We start from the raw sequence: 19,807 nt of genomic DNA on the forward strand, positions 1-19,807 counted from the left end.
ATGCCTGTAAAATCACCTGCACTTGTTGGCCTCAACTTCAAACACTGCCTCAGCACTGTGTTTACTCTGACAGACGTTTCATGTGGCCAGGCCGTTCAAAGAAAATTCTCAGCTCATCAGAGCGTGTGGCATCTGAAGGGGATATGAGGTTGTTACATGTACATCACTTATAGAAGCAGGGTTGCAAATGAGTCCTGTGTTACTGTTCTGTTGTTTCATTTTTGTACGTGTGAATGGATTTAAGACGGAAATAAACCAAAACCCATGTTTTAACACGTAATCAATATTGACATTTTTTTATGACTGTCCCTTAACTATAGCTCGAGTTGCTGAAATACATAGAATATTTTTCTCATTTCTTCCTTTTCATCACATAATGTCTTTGTCCTTGTGTGCTGTTAAATTCTACAAATAATTACTGTGCATTCATTTCTACTGTACTTTGTTATTAAATTGACTGATTCAAAATAAAAGTCCTCTTTCAGCATAAATCCACAACCTCAACAAAAAACGTGCACAACAATAGAAACAAAATTTGGGGATAGAAGCACAATTTCCAGACATCTTCACTTTATTTTATCTTCCCTTCAAGTTGAGACTGTTAATCATGCCGATATGATTTAGTCACTTTTAAACAATAATGATCATGGAAGGAGCATCATTTGGGAGGAGGTGATCAATCAGAGGCTCATTCAGCTTTAATTCATGTAGATGCACACCTAATACTCATTACAAAGATGCAATTTCCAGCCAGTCAACACTAGATTAATGGCCAACCGTCTCTCCTAGTGTTTCTGTGCGCAGTGCCATGCCTCCAGCAGGATAGATGACTTCCATACAGACACAACTGGTCCACCGGCTCATTTGTTTAATAGACACCCTTATGACAAACTGGTGAGCTCACAGCATTTTCATCAGAGAGCAATCAAAATGACACAGACGAGTGTTTTGCTGTGGTAGTTTTATTTCATTGGTTTGACATGTTTACAAGATTCAAGTCTCAAATGTTTCCATGCAAAATGTTTTCAGAAAGAAACAATGCGGTGCAGAAACTGTGGGATATTATTATCCTCTTACCTTCATGTAATCCCAGAATTATTTGATTGGTTATTAATATCACAGACTGTCCATATCATACAAGAAAGTGTTGATGATGATTCACTTTGTTGAAGATTAATTTATTTAGTGTATTTTCTTCTATATATAGAATCTATTTTGTCAAAATTGTGAGAACCGGTGACTCGTTGTTAATAAAGCGGGTCTGTTAAGTCAAATCTTCTTTCTTTCCTTTATAAATACTATCCTGTAAAAGATGAAATTGAGTTGGTTATATGAATAAAAGAAAAACTGATTCCAAATTATTTTATGTAACCAACAATGATAATTCTAACAATTTTTATTCAAAATATCTCATTATGGGATAAAATACAATCCCTCAAAAGTGATTTTAAATGGGTGTGTGTATGTGTGTGTTGGAGTATTCCAAGATTTTAAACCAATTTTTCAAAATTACTTTTTTTCTTTCCAGACACAAAAGTTTAGGGTCATCCACAGACCTTAATGTTAATGTTTTTCATGACATTTCCCTATCATTATTTCATTCTTTAAACCTATGCCTACATAAACTCATTCAAATAGTTTCTATTTAGAGAAAGTCTCTTCAGGGTCCTAAGGAATAGCTACAAATGAAAACTGGAATTTTCCTTAAATACAAGTTAAACCCTAATGAAATAAAAAAGGCGGACATTATCAGATTGATTGAAAAAAAAAAAAACAGACTAATCAGGATGAGAATTACAGTATTTTACACACTTTCAGCATCAGTTAGAAGCACACATTTGTATTTTCTCTATCTGTCAGAGAGCGAAGGAGAATGTGAGAGAACCTTGTATGTACCAGCCAAGAAAATCTAGGAACTGTGATATTGAATAGACACCCGTTGGCTGAAATCGTCATTTTCCTGCTGCAGCTCTCATTCCCCTCCTATCAGCCGGAGCTGGGGGCTGAAGGTGGTGGTGGGGGGGCTGTCCTGAGAAGCTCCAGGTGGCTGGAGTTGAGTGTGCCCTGGGCTGTGTCAGTGGCTGGACGAGCATCCCTCCCCTTCCTCTTGCCTATATCCTCCTTCTCCCTCAGCAGGCCCAGCCATCCATCCTGCATTAATTGGGTTTGGTGTTAGAATCCCCCTCTCACGACACACACTCACGTCCCGCCGCCAGCCGTAAAGACAAGCATGTTTAGCGCAACAATTATGATAATTGCCGCAGAGCACTCAGCTAAGGGAATAAGCAAATCTGATTAAGGGCCCTTCTGCATGATCAAATATTAATCTGATGTGTCTTCACTCTGACCTGGCTTGGAACATAAGAAGCTCTTATGGTCTTATGCATTAACAGATTTGCACAGGCTGAACTCATAGGAACTAATAATATTGGACATGCGAGTTGGAGCGCTGAAGAAAATCCTCTGCAGAAAGAATCCACCAAATAAAAATAGCACCGATATTAATCAGACGTATAAGACCTCAATTACTTCAAATGACTAATGACAGTGAACACCTCTTACAGACAAAACTCTCAACCACCTGTTGGACTGGACTGAATGAAAAAGGTTTCAGTCTAAAGCTTTTACTGAGCTTTGCTTCTGATATGTGAAGCACACACACACATAAACATTAAGGTATGTGGTTGACCCATAATAACTATTGTTTCTAGAAAGATTGTGAAATTACAAATACTGGCTTAAAATCTTGACACACACACACACACACACACACACACACACACACACACACACACACACACACACACACACACACACCATGCATCCTGAAGTTTTTAGTAATAGAATGTCTACATATGAAATTAAGAAGAGGATCAAGCATGATCAGAGGTGCGAGCAAAATACAAAAACAATACAAAATAACAAATAAAAAAAGAAAATGTGTGAAAATTAATTTAGTATAATTTTCAATATTCCACTTCGCAGAATTAACAGTTTAGGACCATCTAAAAGGTCCACTGCTCATCATTTTCAGTCAACAGTAGAGAGCAAGCGATAAACAAGATGAGCCAGACAGCAACTGGCAGTTTAAGGGAGATTAGAACGATATCAAATCAAACACAAATACGCAGTATTTAACAACACAAAACAGCTTGTAAGAATCATTGGATTATGAATCTGGATTACATCTCTATGCCCTCATTGCTAAAAGACTGAGCCTACAGGGAGGGGGAGGGGGTCCAGATGAACTAATCTACTTACAAAGCATATTTAACTCACTATGATTTATAAATAAGATAAAGCTTATTCCAAGGTCAAATCTTAATTCAAAACATATTGTTTACTCTGCTGGGCATTAACGCAACAGCTGCCCACTGCTCCCTGATAAATGCAGTTTAGTATGACATAAATACAGTGACTGAATGAGTCAAACCACAACACACATGAAATAACAGTAACGCATACAGTGAAGTACAAGGATGCAGTGCATATCTGTACACAGGAGCTGTGCCAGTGACTTACAGAACGCAAAGTGAGGGCTGCACAATGTTCAAATGAATCACGTAAACCACCATGTGGATTTCTAATTACGATGTCATTAAAGCTCTTAACCTAATGACTAACTATGTAAAGGCTATCATGATGCTTTAATACATTTTATGCATGTACACCTTTGGATTTTTTCAACATGTTCTCTGAGTTGAGATCTTCAGGGAACAATTTTCAAGCATGCGACTTTATGTTAATACCTCTTTTCAATTGTGACTCTTTAAGTGATGCATCGTAATCCACTAACACTTGATGCACTTTATTTAGAACTTAGATCCCTGAAACAAGACTGTTTGTGAGAATGATTCTTCTTGACTAATAAGAGATTAACCCAGAAGCTTTGTGCAAGAATACAAACACACTCGCTGGAAGCCTGATCGTAAATACACAATGACAGAAGTGCAACACAGAATCAAATTAAAGGTGTACTCAATGCATTTCTCAAATGTTAAGGAGCAATGGGCTGCCATAGTGAAGAAGCTTGTGACAAATGCTGGAGGCTAATGTGAGACAATCTAAAAATGTATTGTTCTTGTTGGGGAAACTAAAGCAAACTGAAAAAAGTCACACATGAGGAGATGATACAAACTCGTAACTTGTAGGATTTTTATGCTGCAGAGAAGAGGGGGAAATAAATCATGTACAATTCACATCGAAGTGAAAAAAAAAAAAGTTGTTCTCACAGAGGTATCTTTTTTAGATGAAAACGTTTGTGGTAACAGCTTGATCATAAAGAAAAAAGACAGTCTGAAAATGTATGTAAATTTGTATTCAACCATTTCATGTGGGTTCAATATTTACAGAAAGTATTATCACAAGTCATAGAATTAAATAAAAATAACAGGCCTCAAAGTAGATTTACTTGTTTAATCACATATTAAATTTCAAATTAAAGTGCATTATAAAAACTCAGCTCATATTCAACATCATCAGTGCTCATGAGCTCCTTCCTGTTATTTAACTGCAAGTAACAAAACTGATGCTTTACCCTACATTAATGGTACAACTCACTTCAACTCACAAAAAATACTGTTTAGCCAGTGATGACAGATCACCCAAATGAAAACCAATGACATTGTTGTTTTCCAGTTTCTGTATTAATATAATGTGTACGCCATTATTTACCTGTGCCTGTCTGTACAGAGGCATATAGAAATGTGACAAAGGCTATGTAAATATTAATAATGACAATTTAAAGAAAGGTCATATTTTGGCGATTATGCATAAATCTAATAAAAAGGACTCAAAACCAGAGGAGTAGGCTCATGTTCGGCTGGAGGAAAAACCCTTTGTTATTCTTCTCCTCTGCGCAGAGAAGGCTCTACACTGCTGTCTGTCTGCTGCGGTCATTCCACAACCCAATCTAAACACTGAAATGGGAGAGGAGATTGAATATTTTCATGGCACGCTACGTTGCCCCCTGACGCCACAGACTGACCAGTGTTAGAGTGACCACAGCTCATATGGCTGCATGGGAGCAGGTCAATAATTCTACCTGGACGCCCGAGGAGAGAGTGACAGGAGTATACTTTCTGAAACACCACGTGTGAGAACAGTGGACTGCTTCTCTGCTTCCTATGTATGTCTCTTGTTCTGTTCTCATACACAATTGGATTATAGCAGCACCCCTCTAATTCTGTCTAATTCTAACAGTTCCCAAAGATTTAATATGCCACTGGAATTTGATATATGACTTAATTTAGATGGAAACCTCATGACATGCAGCTTGTGACTGCCTGTCGAAACTGTCATTAACTCTTTGTGAGCATATTAATGCTTTGGACATTGACATTTCATACGATTGATTAATTTTATTTCATATCTATCATCATCATAATAAATTATAAATTGTGACAAATTGTAAATATCTGAAGTTTTCCATTTTTGTATTCAAACGGTAATAGAAGCTGTCATTAGACTTTGGAAGATAATTAGGTAATGAATTCTAAGTCAATAAAAAAAAAAAAAAAAAAAATAATAATAATAATTCTGTTAATTTTCATTATGTTTGAGTGTATTTTGTCATAGTGTGGTTATATCCCTTAAAACGTTTGTTTTTTTTCTCGTTTAATTGTTTAAGATGGACAAAATATAAATTAATTAAATATTTGTTTGCTAATAGTGAGGAAGTGTAAACATCACATGCTATGATGCTAAAAATAAGATGTTATGCACTCATTCATGCAATGCATGTTTTCCTTGACAGAACTGTATGTTTCATCTCTTGTGTGAGCAAAGTGTTAGCCTTATTGAAAAATAATAGCTTATTATTAAATTAAATCATTATTTATATGTAACTGTAATCAGTGGAAGTGTGCCGCTACAAGTAGCTGAGATTTATTTCCACTTTGGTGCACACGGAGGCCCAGACAGGTGCACGCAGCCCACCGTGGGGTATCAGGTATCCCCCTCGGCCGAGGCCTCTCCCATTTGTCATGGTGAATGAGTGGTCTGCCTGACTGCACTTTCTCATTCCATTTCCTCCCAGGTTGTACTGAGGCCGTACCACCCACTGTACGCTGTCATTTCTTTAACCCCCTTTCCATTCACATGAAGTGTGGGCAATAATGCTCTCTCACATTCCTTACTTTCAATAGCTTACACACTACAGCCCCCCCCCTCAGCTAACTCCCCCCAACTCACCATACACCCCAGCAACCCTCCGCCTCCCCCTCTATACACATGAACACACAACTCTCTTCTCCAGGTCAGCCTACACCTCCCCTCATGGTGTGAAAAGCAAATGTTATGCATTTGACAAGTCACAGGTGTTCAATAAAAAACATGGACTCACTATTAATAATAATATTGATATTGTTAATGATTTAAAAAAACTCATATTCTCATGAAAGAATAATAAATTAATTCAAATTTATATTTTATTCAACTATACCATGAAGATAAACAAAACCCTGGCAGATGGTTAAAAGCTTAATTATTCTACCTCTTTACCAGAAGTCCAGCATGCTCTCTCCTCTCAGTCCACTTACAAAGAAAGATGTTACTGCTGCTCTTACTTACGTCCAGTGTCTCCCACCATTCCTGCTATAGCTGTGATATTTGGCCCAGCTATCCTACCCAGCATGCTCCACAGCGAGCGGTAAAAGCCCCCAACACCGAGCCCACCGGCATCCTCACTGCGACTGTTAGAGGCAACTGGAATGGAAAACACTGTCTGTTCCTCCTCAGCGAGGGGAAAAACAGCTTGAGCACAAGTAAGGGTAATTGCAGAACACCCCGAGCTCATCCTATAAAGAAACTTTGGGTCTTTTCTTTTTTTCCAACTTAAAGAAAACCAGGAAATCTCCACTTATTTCAACAAACATTTGCCTGAACTCAGGGACACATTGAAAGGGTGCAGGAGGAGATGAGGGGAGCATATGTTGTGTAGCTGTGCTGGAGACGCTTTGTGAAGAGATTGCAGCACCATCTGCTGGCCAAAAGATGGAGTCAACAAAATGAAAGTTGGAGAGAAGTTGGCAAAAAGATGGGTCCAATGTGAGTGTTCCAGGTTCAGTACTCACCTGGGTCATATGTATTAATTCTCCTGTACTGGTGCTTTAGATGAAGACACCAACATGATTGAATAGAGAAGTGCCACACACTGAGCACTGTATGTCAGCATCATAATTCAACTTTAAATCACAAACCACTGATTTGCAGAGGTAAAAGTTCACTGAGGCCTCCTCCTCCCATCACATTCATAACTCTGACCACGAGAAGTATAAACAAACGTTTTCGTTCTTGCCCTCATTTCCTTCAGTGGATCCCTTGGACAACTAATAACGAGTTAATCAGCCTGATTGCACATTCATCACTGTGATCTGTTTCTTTTTTTTTTTTCAGCTGACAAGGAGGGGGAACCATGTTTTACTTGGGAAATGAAATATTTAGTGACCTGTGTCTTTTGCGCTTACACTAGACACAGAGGCCCTACAGCTGAGTAAACAACAGGGCCACGAGTTGACAGGTAAAGAGCAGCACCCACTCCCCCCAGCACTGACCAATAAAACCATTGTTAGCCTGGACACTGGGTTCATGGTTCAAAATAAAAACATGGCCACTTTCTGTCTCAATTTATAAGTGCAAATGTGTAAAGAAGTTGAATGAACTTAATCCGTGAATCGCCTACATTAGAGGCATGACATATAGAGGCATAGAATAAAAAGGGAGGGAAGACAAGAAAAGTCTTTATTTGATAAACGTATGGTTATGTGGTGTTTTCCTAAAGCTGATCTGATCTATGACTTATTTCTGAGAGTCAGTTTTTAACCTGGAATTTTCTTCATCAATGGACTTTAAAAGATTCTGCACAATTTCTGTGTGTAACTCAGACCCTGGTGCTCTTGATGTGGTCAAATTGCAGATATGTGTTATGGTAGTTTTCTAAGCCCTTCAGGACTAAGATGCATCTACAACAATGAAGAGATCTAACTGTAGTGCTCCATTGTAAACCCACGTGTCAAAAACCACAGCCACAGAACTTCAAGGAGAATTAAGATCTTTACTCGGCTCACTTCAAAGTCTGATATGAAAACCAACAAGAACAGAGAGATCAGGAGATGTTGGGGAAATGAGCAGAATCAATAACTTAAAAAGGAAAGTGGTGATGTATTTTTCAAAGTTGAGGAGATGTTGAAAAAAATATTTTTTGCTACACCGAACGAGTTACCCAGCAACATCACCACAGACGTTTGTAGAGAGGCAGTTTAGGAGACAGTAAATACACAAAAGCCTCAGAGGCACTGATGCATGTTAAACCTGAAGTGGCTGAATCCCATCATGCAGTGCTTCTGCATCACACCCTCTCACTGGCAGAATTCAATATTTTAAGCAACAAAGCTTGAATCTAACAATCAAGCTTTTATCACTGCCTGTACATGTAACACCTCAAAACACTTTGAGGATTAAAAAAAAGGGAAGAGCACCTCTCAGACCTGTTGTGTGTGGAATGAGAAAACAGTTTTTTCCCCCTCAAACATGTGTTCATAGTCTCTCTTATGCCAAACTGAATCATTTTTGTACATTACAAGTTGTAAGTGAGGTGAGGGCTAAAGGGCAACATGAGCTGACTAAATGTCTTATTTTTTTCATGAAGCACTTATTCAGTGTTCTTACCTTTAAAACAGAATAAACTAAAATAACCAAAATGTCACAATAAAAAATCTAAAAGATGAATTCATTTTGATTACCATCCTGAGCTTGTGAACAAAGAAGTTGAGGATTGATGAAGATAGATCGGATGTGCCTGATCAAGGTCTATTGAATTCTTACCTCTCAGCCATCCCTAAATGACCAGTCAGCACTAATGCGCCCATATCGTGTCTATAAGTGTGAACTGATTTATATTGCTGCAAAACATCCCCAAGACATTGAGAGAGCACCATTGGAACCCAATACCAATTATATATGTTTGTTTCTTGGGAAATGGCCACTCAGTACATTGGATCAATGTGGACATCAAAGGTCAAAGCAATACATTTCTGCTGAAAAGTTAGTGTGCCATCGAGCAGCTCATCTGCCAACAAAGCTCCTCCTGACTGGAAGTGAGGGGCAATAAAGACGGACAGAAAGACATATGTGACAGTTTCTAGCATGCACCAGTTTTCAAACGAGCACAGCTTGTGTAAAAAATAATCACACTCAAGTCTACTTAAGGTGACTCTTTACCATACTGTATATGTTTAAGTATATATCTACCTGATAATTCCACAACGTCTGTCTGTCTTTCTGTCCATCTGTCTGTCTGTATGAGGAATACATATCTTGGGAACTGTTCACCTTTGCATTTGGCATGTGTATTGTAAATTGCCCAATAAAGTGCAGTGCAGAGTTTGGCGCAATTTGGAGGTGTGGTACGTTAATAAATATTGAAAAAACAGACGACCAGCACTATGTAGTAGTCAGTGGGGTGGGGCAGTGTGTTGACAGATTAACATGTCTCTTGCTAAGTCACAGTAGTGGTCGAAATCTGACAAAAAGTTTTATATCAAACTGAGTTTTTTTTTGAAAAGGTGTGAACCTGGGTTTTGACCTCTGAATTCTTGATATCTAACCAGTAAAAAAATAACAGCGGTCTAGTTAATCATTCAGACTTATATATATATGCCACACGCAATAATAATAAAAACAACAACTGTAAAATCTTTATTGCAGATAAACCAGGTAGGATGAACACACAGTTTTCTAAATTCACTCTACACCGTTAACTGTTTAGAAAAAGCTCTACACACAAGGTCAAGCATGTAAACAATAAAAAAGTGGCCCTATATTGTGAAACTGTTTGAAGAGGACTCACTAATGACAAGGAATAATTCTGAAGTAGGCGAAGGTTTACAACTAGTACTGTAGTTAGAGGTTATGGAAGAAAAGCAGATTATGTGTGAGTTTGGTTAAAATGGGCCGTTTTGATAATAATGGGCAGCCTCAGTAGTCTTACCCACAGAGCTCTAAACTTCCAGTACAGTCACCCTCCCCACAGGAGCAGGGCCTATCAATATTCATATGCAAATCTCATTAAAGACCATATTAATTACCTGGTCCTGAAAGCCTCTGCTGAAACCAACACCTGGCAAGCCTGCAGAGGATATCCTTATGCAAGCATGCCTTATAGATTGTTGCCCCCCCCCCTTTACTGCTCGTGTCTCTGAGGAGCTTTTGAATCCATATTAATTTCCTCTCTGGCAGTTATGTGGGCAGGGTATGAACTGTGCTATTTCACTTTTAATCTGTCAGTAATTTAGTAATGTGTAAACTAATTATGCAGCAATATTAATGTAATTGGTTCTGGGAGCTGTTCAAAAAAATCAATGTGTTTGCAGAGAATGCAGTAAATTGCATTGGGTTATTATAATCATGTGTCAAGTGCTGATTATGTTATGAAACTAAGAAGTGGATGTCAGCCACAGGTCAATACAACCCAGCTCCATAAAAATCCATCCCTCTCCATTCATTAATGTGAAAGGAGTCAGTGAACACCATCTCTGCTTCCTGCCCAGCTCCCACCACAGCCTGTCAATTCCCACTGTACAATACATGATAAAGAGAGACTCTGTGTGTATAAAATATAAAAAAGAAAAAAACTGATCTAGAGAAAACAGGGTGGTTACAGACTAACCACTGAATATATCGTCTGAAAATGTCACAGGTATTACTTCAGTGTGATATTTGAAAGTAAACTCTGTCTGCATGATGACTTACCATCTATGATTCAATCTATACAGAACATTTAAGCCATCGCATAAACCAAAGTGTCATGGGAAAAAAATTGTGCAGGGTCATTAAAGAGACAACTAAGTTAATTTCAGAAAAAGTAGGGGATGCTCTGCAATTTTTAAAAAGTGAAGTACTGAGAAAAATCAGTGCAGCTGCAGCAGAGACTGTGAAGTAATTTTGTTCGATGTTCTCATCCACAGTGAACTCAAAGAAGGCAAAGATTTACTTTGCGGACAGCCAAATGCATCGGGTCATAAAGTCCTAGATGACACGCAATTTGCCCATAACAGACAAAAAGGCTGACTTAATTAAGAAATCAGTTCCAATAAACAGTAAAAAGCACAACAGTTTAAAAGTTTAAACAAATGGAAATGGACTACAATACAATTCACTTCAACTTGATACTTTGTTGTTTGATGAGACTGGCAAAGACTACCGTGGGACTGAACGATGTCTTAATGCTGCAGCGAGCAAGACGACTTGCCATCTCTGGTAGCAATTACAGCTGTCAGGGGTTATGATTGATAGCCTTTGTTTACAGTGTTTAAAAGGGGAGGCAGAATTCAAAACATCACTCTGGTGAATACATAAATAATTGGGTTAAACCTGAGTGCGAATCCAGAGTAAGGACTTTTGTAGTTGCCCCAAAAGGTTCAATAATCAAACAGCAATAACATTTCCCATCTTTACCATGAAATTATGTCCGCTTTACACACCCGCTCATACATCTTAACTTGACAGGTTGCAACCAACTGTGACAATTACTGGAGGTAAATACAGTGCTTATGTCAAACTGTACATACTCATCAGGGGAGTGGTTTGTACTTTTCCTCCTCTGAAAATGATTAAAATGAAATGTCTTGAAAACAGAGCATATGCATTTTTTACTGCCTGCAACAAGAAATCTTGTGGAATGATTTCAAATAAAATAATCTAATTTACCATGAAAAGAGCTTCTGTGGAAATTTGGTTTAGCTTAATTTGCAAGATATTTTCTGGGGGCAACTTTTTCTTGGCCTTGATCAAAACAAACCAAGTGTTTGTAAAACGTCTGCCTCCCAGTCTGATACATTTCAGACACAGGGTATTAAGATGAGACTCAGTGTCATACTATGAAGGAGGAGTACATCTTTCTGTGAATCCAGCAATGGATTTTAGTTGTTCAAGTGCTGGCACAATGCCTCAAGATCCTCCCTCCCCCGCCACCACCCCCCCTTTTCTGACTTTATGCCAACTGCACTGTCTACAGTGTGTAACCTGAAGACTTATTGTTTTTTGCAGTAAAAATTGTATGGTTTTTTTTAAAACTTATTTTAAACAAAGGAAAAATTAATGTAGGCCACAAAAGGCCCATTAGCATTGTCATTTCCCAGATACGTTGTTATGCCAGAAAAAAGGAATGAGGCACAATTGTTTTAACATTTTCCATTTTAATCAATTTGTTTTTCAATATCCTTGTTTAATACAAAGACATTTTCTGGGGAGAATTTTCCATGACAAATTCACATTTGTCTATAAATTCTTATTGGTACACAAAACACATTTTGAGAAAAATAATCAAAACTTTGGGTCATAACTTTGGGTCATAAACAAAGCTCTTTAAGTGATATCCAAACACCTGCTTTAGAAAAGCATCATATTAAAGCTAATGTAACAAACACAATTTCAAATACGGTTATAATGAACTTGTCTTTCTTTTGAAAAAAAGAGTCTGTTGTAATGAGCCAAGCTGACCTTACTTTTTTGAAATTTTATTCTGTCATGGTGGTGGTGGATCACCAGTGCTTCTCTCAGGTCCTGAGTGTCTGAGCTCTGGGTTAGCCAGGACTACTGAAACAACCTTTCACTTCCAAATCACACTAAACCGCACTCCTGTTTAACAAATTGTCTGAACCACAAAATTCCTTGTCTGGGGAAGGCTTGATCAAGCTTTGAAGTCTGCAGGTCAGTGTAAGGCCAGCATTTGAAGTCACTGAGTCTGAGGTTAGACTGATTTTCTCTGGTGAAGGCACAGGAATACAGTGTAAGCCAAAACACAGAGAGGCTTACCGTAGAGCTTTATTTTTCACTACATAACTTTTTAACTGTAGTTGAGCTAAATTTATCAAAATCTTTTTGTATTCCCAAGATGAAATTGCACGATAAGACAATAGTGATGACCACAGATAAAAATGTTTGTCCGATTATTTTAGTAGTAATCCATCATGGAAAATTAGCAGCAATTAATAAGAAGCAACAATAAAAAAAATAGTAATGAAATAAAGATTCTAAATAAATAAAATAAAGTCTCCCTCAGCAGCAGTTATGGTCCAGCAGTATGGTTCCTGTTAAAACAGGAAGGAGGAACATAAAAAAAAAAAATCTTTGTAATACGATAAAGTAGGTACAATAATGTTTTGCTGATCGACTTTGAGTTTTGCAGTATGGCAGAAATGATCCATTATATGTATGTAGTAGGAAAACTGTAACAGAAAAATGTCAGCTCTTGAAATGCCAAGTACCAAGCAAAGACTGCAGTGAAATAGCTCTCAATGAAATATTTAACCTTGTCTGTTGTACGGTTTGTAGCTGTTATTGTTTCTGGTCAAAGATTAAAAAAGTCAGATCCAATACACTCAAATTTTCAATTACACTTGTACAGCATTTAATAATTCAGCACATATAGTTTTTCTGTCTGACAAACGTTCACTCACAGCTGTGGCTCAAGGGAAGCAATTTCATATTTCAAACCGACGAACGCTGTAACCACCGAAATAACAGTCACAAGGCAAAGGTTGTCTAAGCCACTTACTCTCTCACTGGTTGCTGGGCATGTGGTGCTCAGTCCCTGAGTGAATGACTCGCTTATGGCCGGGCTGGTCAAGCAGGGAATGATTCGCGAGAGCTAAGGTCACAGGCAGATGATGAGTATAATTAATCTTGCTTTGCAGTCGACTGACTAATTATTTGCTTCCATAATTATACCCCTGAACACCACGTTACCCAACGGAACCACTGTGGCCCATCGCGACCTCCTGCTTGTAGCTTGAGAAACAACCCATAAATGTGTATTTAAGGTGAACATGGTGTCAAAAAAAAGGAATCACATGGCTTTATATGTGACAGCTGCTTCAAAAACAGTGAAATGTAACTTTGCACCACTCTGACCCTGTACTCTCCTGCTACTATTGGCAACAACGAAGTGCTTAAAACGCTCTTCTTCACACCACGTCCCAGCAGGAAATCGCACAGAAAAGTGGAAGGAGGTAGAAGGTGGAGGGAAGGGAATCATTAAGTGACTCATTAATTCTACATAATCACTCTTTCAGACACTTTTCTGACACTTCCTCCATGTGTGCTTCATACTGTTAACAAGCCAGCCTGCCTGAGCCTGGCAGAGACTGCAGCACCAGCAGTTAGTAGCAGCTTCAGATGGTAGTGTTGGTTTGGTGTTTGGCATAGTGAGACATAGACAGAAAGGGGGGGGGGGGGGGATAAAGAACACTGGAGTAGCAGGAGAGGGCTGAAGACCCCAGGGCTCAAGCAGAGCTAGATTTACCCCTTATGCGCAAGTCTGGAGGAGCCATGGTCATTGATCGAGGCTGGAGAGCCATGGAAGCCGCCATTTAGGCTGGAGCAATACAACTGTGCTGCTATTGATTGATGAGCTTGGTCCTGTTAATATTATTTATGGTAGAGGGGCCACACAGATCTCTGGCAGAGTGAGCCCCACCATAATAAGTGGTAATTGATGGCATGGGAGGCCAGGTCTCCCTCACCCTGCCCCCCCAACCCTATACTCACTGACCCCAGTCCTGTGAAAGTCAGATGGATTGCCTCTAACACAGTTATGATTGATATTATCAGATTACATAACCCGCTACAGAAGCCTTGCGGCCCTACTCAAGTGGGAACATTGATTTTTGATTAGGACGCCACTCAACACATCTTGAAGGGAGCTGGGAAAATATCCTGCAGATCAGGCTGCTTCTCAAGATTTCTGAAGGGATGTTTCCAATTGTGCAATATCTGGCAACCGCAGCAGTGGTGTGCATTGATATGACTCAAGGCTGAGGCAGAACGTTTTCTTGGCGGTTTGTTACTTGGTAAATGTATTTTTATTTATAAAGTGCATTTCTAGTCTTGATGACCACTCAAAGTGCTTTACATTACAGTTTGCTATTCACCCATTCACACACACATTCATACAGTGCATCTATTAGCAGCACTTTTTTTTCTAGGAGGGGCAATAGATCTTGCCCAAGGTCTCTTTGGCACGCCGATAGGGAAGACTGGGATCGAACTGCCGACGTGGTTGGAGGACCATCGTCTACCCCTCAGCCACAGCTTCCCGCCTACTTATCATTTCTCCTTGCAAAACAAAGCTAATGATTATCCCAGCAATGATTACAATCGGACAATATCATTGTTATTATGGTTATAGACGTGCCATAGACCACAGGGTATGTTGGTGCTAGCTGGAAACCAGTAAACTCAACTTTGATATTATATTTTGTGTTTTGAAGATATGATCGATTAGGTGTTTCTGAAAATGAATCTCATTTGTTGAAATCCTCTTCATGTTCTGATAGCATCAAAGTGTCTCTGCCCCTGATGGACTGACCAAATGAAATGATTGGCTGGTGTACACAACCCAACTAACCAACCTGCCTGCACATGACTAGACTCTTCCGTTAGGCAGACATACACAGCGGGCACGATAGCCAGATGTTAGCAAGGGAGTCACTGATAAGTTGTACCAGTTGCAGTAGCCTGCTCTTGCTAGCTTTTCCAGGATTACCAACCCTAGCTGTTTTTAGTTGATCTGCATAGCAGGAAGTTGTAATTTTACTGGTTCACTTCACAATGTAAAGTTTTGCAATCAGATTAAAAAGTAATACTCAATATAAGTTTATTCTTTCTTTGTTCAGGAAAACTACACAGCACAGACCATTAGCTCTAAAATCCATGTAAAACCCTAACCAATCATTGTTGATTTTATTTTGCTTGCAATATAACAGAAGTAAGTATTTTATCTATGAAGTGACCAGAAATGCATCTGACAATAATTCCAAGTGAAGAAAATAAGGTTTTAATCTCTGAATAATAAACCACAATTATATCGAACTTATTTAAACAATACAGTCCTGAGAACAGAGATGGCTTTCTAAAAGGTGCCTGTGCAGTAAATGGCTCAACTGTTGCATGACCACATTTGGAGTGCCCCCCTCCCAAAAAAAGGTTCAATTACTGCGGACAGATGGACGACATCCAGCAGATCTCAATGGCTTTCTGTGAGTCAGACAGAATTTTCATTTGCAGCTCGCAGTGAGATGAAATCAAAATGTGTATGAAAAACACATTAGTGTTTCCCCAGAGGCACGCCACAGTTTGTACATGCACATGGTGTTAAGGTGACGGTTAAGAGAGGGGCATATGTGTACCTGCGAATGTGTGAGGCAGGCTATGATTAATGTCTCTTCATGACTTTTTTGACACCTCTGGCGTCGTGGGTCCTTATTTTAGAAATCGCTAATTATCATTTAATTTCACTTCATTTTTTTCCCTTTCTGGCAGTTTAATGTTCAGCTTGCATGAAAGCTGCCCAGCATATGGAAAAATCTTAGGGACCCAGTAGAAAATGTTATGAATCCATAAAAATCTTTAATGTTCACAGTCTAATGGCAACTACATACAGATAGCGACAGAGTATCAATAAGGCAGCTGTGTGAAGTGACCTCTGGCTGACTAGAAGGAGAGGGAACAAGGCAGGTGTTATGTAGCTATAAAATATATCTCAATATTAACAGTTTTGCTATTCAAAACCACAATGTTTGCAGATTCTACAGAGGTAACAAGAAAAAACCACAACACACAGATAAAGAAGACCTATGGAGTTATTTGAGCTTAAAGTTTAATTTCGGTTGTCAACAAACTTTTATTTCATCACTCAATGTTGGACAAATGCCTCAGATACCGATACCAGCCTAAGAAATGCCTCCAATGTAGCAGAAATGCCAGGTCAGGCATCAAGTACGAAAATCAATGTACCAATCCGATATGTCTTTAAAGCATATTAGTTTCACCCGGATTAAACTGTTATTTTCTTTTCCTGCAATCACTTTTTCTTTGCTGCCCTAAAACGTAGTTTTGTTGTAAGGCTACTGGCCAGTACCATTTATAGAGAGGCAAAGAAGAAGACATTTCTTGTTCTGAAGTTTTTGGCAATATTTCATGCTGGTCCCATAAATAAAATGGATGCCTGTACCATGTGCAAGTGTGTTGTCAATAACAACATTAGCAATAGGACATACAAAAATGATAGCAATCATTACTTCCATGAAAGGTCCAGTGTGTGAGATTAAGATGAAAGGGATCTATTGGCAGAAATTGAATATAAAGTAATGCTCGTAATGTTTTCACTTGTGTGTTTCATCTAACTTGTACAAATGTCTGTTTTCTTTACCCTAGAGTTGCCCTTTTATATTTACATCAGGAGGGGGTTCTCTCTATGGAGGCCGCCATGTTTTTCCAGTAGCCCAAACTGGACGAACTAAACATCTTTTGAGTTTTCAATGACAACAAAAGGTTACCAAAGGTTCTCTTTCATTTTTCGTGAGGGGTATTCAGCTGCAACATGCAACTTCACCACTAGATGTCACTAAATTCTATACACTGAATATTTAAGGGGTTAGTAGCATAAAACTGTTAAAATACATTATCTAAGTTGTTGTTTTTTTCTAATGCACCGGTATCAGATCAGTAGTTGGTATTGGGCGATATGTAAAGTCCATGTATCAGAATCAGTTTCAGAAGAGGAAAATAATATCTGTACATCTTTACTCAGGGTAAAACCTGATGATAAGCAAAATGTTGCAATAAGACATGACATACAGTATAACCTAAATATTTCTGAAAATATGCTTCCTTATGACAAAATAGACAACACAAGACTATATGTACTATGTTTAGGGTTTCTATTATTGTAGCATTTGTTCTTCATAAAATATTGCTGCAACATAAACAGGGCTCTGACAGTGCTGGTTCTACTTAATGTCTTGTATAAAATGAGGCCTGTAGTTGAGAGATGATAAAAACTCCTGGCTCTTTTGCATTGGGTCAATAGACCAAAAGGTAAATTAGACTTGTAAATATGATAATAACAAATTACTCCCCTTGTGCACTTCCCTCATTGTTTTATTGCACACTGTGGGCAATCTTCCAGATAGAGTTGAATTGATTTGTTTAATGATCTTCAATCCCTCCAACGCTTTTCCCTCATTCTCTAACAGCCTGCCTCTAACCCCTCAGCATCTAATGCCCTAACCCCCTGCCTCTTTATCCCAGCCTCACCCTCATCAGCACAGAGTGAAGCTGTGAATATGAACATTATGAGCTTTGGGTTCAAAACTTAATGGTTCACAAATCAGCTACTATGGATTTTCTGCTGCTAGAATCAATAGCTGTTGGAAGGAGTTCATGATTTCCAGCTCTTAGATATACTTCCAGTCCTAATTCATATCAGTGAGTTAAAACCTTGTTTGCGGAGTCAGAATAATTTCATGTCATAGACAAAAGATAGATTACTAAAGTGTGTCTGCAGCGTTGTAAAAACCCAACTTCTCCTTGTTGTCACAGATAAACCTGTGAGCTCACTGTTAACATATACATTCTATATTTGCTATACCGTCATCATTGGATATCACACTGTGTTGTCATAGTTCTCTGACCTACTGTATGACTAATCACCACGGTCGTATAAATAATTAGCCATCTGACAGTTTCTCTGAATCCTCTTCTTAAAAAGTCAGTCATTTTTGTTCAATACCCTTTTGTCTGCACACAAGTAGTGGACTGATCATCTTATATACTGATAATACTTGAGCATAGTCCAAATCAAAAATAGTTAAAACTAGAAAGGCACTCAGAGAGCACTAACAGCCATGTCACAGAAAGTGAAAACAAATCCTGGATCCACCCGTTTATCCAGATCTGTAGCAAAAAATGTTTAAACTTCGTCCTTGGGTCATGCACTACCAGAGAAACAAACACAGATGAAAACATAACCTAAAGGAGGTAAAGAAAAAGAAAAAAAGAAAATCGTTTCATACAACTTGTTTTGTCAGGTGTAATCTACAGGCGATAAATTATACTTACAGTACAATAAGTATATAAAATATATCTACATAAGAATGCACAGTTAGTTTCTATGGCTTACTTTTTTAACAGCAGACTATGGGGAAAGTTGAATCATATACTTCCGTAGACTATGTGTCGTAACTCATGAGTCATATTTCTACAGTTAACGCACATTGCATGTCAATAGTGTTTTTGAGTTTTATTTTAGCTGCACCTTTGCTCTGTCTTAAAGCCGTGCTAATGAAAAATCTGTCATTATGATCACCACTTAACAGGTCAATAGGCCATAAGCCCACATAAGTCACCTACCTTTGTGTAAAATTAAGCACTGTTGTAATAAAGTAAAAACATATAGAGTTGTATTTATTGCAACCACACCCACACTGTTGACTCGAATGAACCCCGGGGGTGTGCAGTCTCAGAGTTATTATCCATCTTGAGCTAATTGCCCAAGTTTTACTGCTTTTAGCTGCTGGCTGTTATTACACTGGGCCAGGGTTAACAATTAATTAAATATTGATTCAAGAATCAGCGTGGCAATTAAAAAATTTGTCCCACCCCTAATGGTTTCAACAATTACTACAATTACTTTACTGTTACAAATGCTACTAATGATACAGCTTGAGCATAACTAAACTCTTCCCATCATGACTTGGAGCTGGCTTCTACACAGAAGACCACTACATGATGGTCAAACGGCAAAGAGAATCACAGGACTGTTCACTGCAGGACAGCCTTACATGATTAATGACCTCCAATTAGGGCCTGGGTGGCAGGTTTCATAGGTTCCTACTGCCCACGCCGCCCCCCTAGCCAATGATAATCTCTCTCATCCGTGCCTCAACAGCTCCACTCCCCTACATCAACAACATCCCAAACAGGGACAAGACGCTCTGCTGTCCAGGCAGGACGGGGTCCAGCGTTA

At 38.7% G+C, this 19,807-nt stretch overlaps 1 long non-coding RNA gene across 1 annotated transcript in view; it reads right to left on the bottom strand.

The window, feature by feature from the left end:
• Positions 1–956: 956 nt before the first annotated feature.
• LOC138405397 (uncharacterized) overlaps positions 957–19,807 on the bottom strand; it is a 41,865-nt gene continuing 23,014 nt past the window's right edge. The window contains exon 3 of the long non-coding RNA XR_011239141.1: positions 957–2,151. This is a non-coding gene — a long non-coding RNA (uncharacterized lncRNA). The remainder of the gene's footprint in view (positions 2,152–19,807) is intronic.

The sequence above is a fragment of the Paralichthys olivaceus genome, chromosome 1 (assembly GCF_024713975.1).
Source record: "Paralichthys olivaceus isolate ysfri-2021 chromosome 1, ASM2471397v2, whole genome shotgun sequence".
Classification (NCBI taxonomy): Eukaryota; Metazoa; Chordata; class Actinopteri; order Pleuronectiformes; family Paralichthyidae; genus Paralichthys; species Paralichthys olivaceus.